Genomic DNA, 3,021 nt, shown 5'->3' with positions numbered 1-3,021 from the left:
ATTCTGTCAAGTGTGAGGGAAGGAAAGGTACATACTAAGATCATCCAGCAATATCTCTAAATCATGAGGATTAGGAGTGTTAATGCTGTAGTGTATAATTGGGGAGGGGGGGGGGAGGGGAGTGGGCCTGGGGATGGGAACTAGGGATAAACACCAAAGGGTTTCAGAAAGGTAAAAAACCAAAGCAAATAATAAGTGTTTAACGATTAAAAGGTTCAACTTATTGGCCTACCACTCCTAAAAGACGGGTGGAATGCCTGGTCTGGCTACAAAATACTGAAGAAAATCTGGTATATTCAGAAAGCCAAAAGCTCTCTATAGTGATAATAATAATATAAAACCAGGTGGCATTTTGGTCAAGCACTTCATATAGGGAGAAATTGAAAAAGAGAGAAAGCATGAGAAAGAGGGGAGAAAAAGTAGGGAGAAAAAAGAAAATAAGATAGCAAAGAACGCTCCTTTTCGATCCACCCCCACCTAGCTCTCCTCGTGTCCCCGCCTATATCGGTGACTACAGGTATCTAATCTAAGGGTTCCAAACCCTCTCAAATTTATTTTATTTGTTCTTTTAAATGCTGGTCAATAGTCAATATCTCGGACTATAGATATTTTAGCAGCCAAAAGGATATAGAAAATCTGGGTACGTAGATGTTTGGGTGTCTTGTCCGAGAGATAATTGAAGAGTGCTGTCTTAACATTATATGGTATATTGACTCCTGTCAGTGAGTAAACAAGATTGAATAGTCAAATCCAAAAATATTGGACTCATGGGCAACACACACTCTCAGCCGCATCCCCTGTAACAGAGAGGTGAGGCATCCGGATAAATGTTTGCAATTCTAGAAGGGACTAGGTACCAACTGGAGAGAACTGTATAATTAGCCTTAACCAAGAAGAGTATTCATAATCTCCCTGTGCACCGTGTCCAATCATTGGATCATTGGGCCCACTCCTCCTCCCCTGTCTCCTCTCCCAGTTCTATTCCCCACACTCTGTAATACAGAAGCTTCCCATAGGAGTAGAGAGGTGGGAATATAGCTCCGAAATGCCACCCTTCCTTCCCGGACATCTAGTCTCAAAAGAAGTTCTAATCGAGATATAGTCCATTTTGCATTTAAGGGAATGTAACAAGTGGGCTATTTGATGATAACAAAACATTTCTCAGCTGGGCATTGTCACGATCGCAAGATCGCTGCTCCCAACATGTGACAATCCCACGATCGCGACATCCAATATGTGACGAACGTGGCGTCAGACCCCAGCCCTTCTCACCAAACTCGTGACCGAAGGACTAGCCAATCTAAAACCGCGATGTCACGTGCGTAACAATGCCACACCCAGCTGCACCCTGCACAACAATTTTCCAGCTAATGGACCACAGATCGATGTACCGGCAGCCTGAGCGATTGTTTCTGGGTCAGGTTAATTGCGCAATTAACCCTTCACACTGCCACCACCTCCTTTTTGTCAGAGAAAGAGGAAACTCGGCGATCTCAGCTAAAACACTATAATGATTGAAATAATCATCTGCATAACACAGTCATAACACAGGCCAGTTATACAGAGGGTGAAACAAACAGTGGAGCTCTCTTTAGAGGCAGGGATTCGTAAAAAGCAATACAGAGCTATAGAAACAGTTCAACACTTTCAGAAAGAAAGATTTATTACTAAAAGGTCAAACGGGTGCAATAAAAAATATTTACAGAAAAAAGATGTAACTAAGATATAGTATATATAAACATACAGAGAATAACAGCACAGCAAAGAGATAACAGAGAGAGGCTAAAGGGTTAAGGTACTTGCCATCAAGCCTTGGATGTAAGCAGATCAAGTTTCTGAGCAGAAGGGACACGGGTCTCCCCCAAGTGGTATTGATGTTAAAAATGGGAGACGTTTTCAACTTCTTTTCTCTTAGGCCTGACAGCCTATTTTGTAGTCCCCAGCAGGGGGTGTCGCTGATGTCAGGGACCAATACCCCATGTAGGCGTGGAGGTCTGGGTGTCGACCTAAACTAGAGCCAAAATCTCCCTTAACTCATATTTTGGCCTATAACTTTCCATCTGCACAAGTGACATTCCACCCGCAGGTAGATTATTATGCAGACAAGTCTGAGGATTGATTAGATATGAATTATGAAAGAGTACACTGAACGGTTCACGAGATCTATTTTTCTGCTTTCCTGTGTGTCCAAGAGAAGGCGAGTGACCCATCAAACTGTTCGCCTGCTCATCGTCCATCTGAGGATATGTCCGGTTTTTATGTAGTCTCTCATATTACAAGATATGAGACATAGGGAAAAAATGGATTTTGAGAAGTGTTATCTGATTCTGTCACCTATGCTGAGTTAGGTCTATTAGGTCGGGATCTCTTTCAACTCTTGAGAAAGCTTGCCTTATCTCTTCCGAGGTGTGAAATGGCACTTGCTCTGGGACAGCTAGGCCCCGGCTCCCTGGGGGGGGACCTTTAAAGCTCCTATGGCCCTCCTGTGACATTTTTTCAACTCACACATACACTGTCACTGTGCCTCTTCAGAGTGAGGGGGGAGGGAGAATGAGAGGAGAAAATGGAGATTCTTAACAAAATGGCAGACTGCGTCAGTCTCTGGTGCACACATTTGCGACAGGCTTCCCCAAATTTTGTTTAAATAAACTATTCAGCCAACTCCATAGATGTCGAAGCACATTTTACGAATTTGGGAATAAGCCTGGAAATCTTTCAGCAAATGCTCTCCGGGACGTTCAATCAAAGCCAATGGTAGCTCAGATTAATACTCATATAGGGGCCAAGGCAACAGATTCATCCTCAATAGCTAAGGTGTTTCAGAGATTTTAGCATAATCTTTATAACTTGCATAACCATGCCCCCCAGCTCCTACTTCAGCAGCAAGATTTAATAGCCTCCTTCTTGGAAACCTCTGGAATACCCTCGCAGACTTGTCTGACTACCACAGAGGAGTTAGCCCTTCCATTGTCCTCCACCAAAGCTAATAAAGCCCTTGACCCTGATGGCCTGACCCTAAAG

Source organism: Staurois parvus, unplaced genomic scaffold, assembly GCF_062004578.1.
Source record: "Staurois parvus isolate SC_StPar_1 unplaced genomic scaffold, SC_StPar_1.0 ptg000090l, whole genome shotgun sequence".
Taxonomy (NCBI): domain Eukaryota; kingdom Metazoa; phylum Chordata; class Amphibia; order Anura; family Ranidae; genus Staurois; species Staurois parvus.
Note: the sequence above shows the minus strand (reverse complement) of the source record.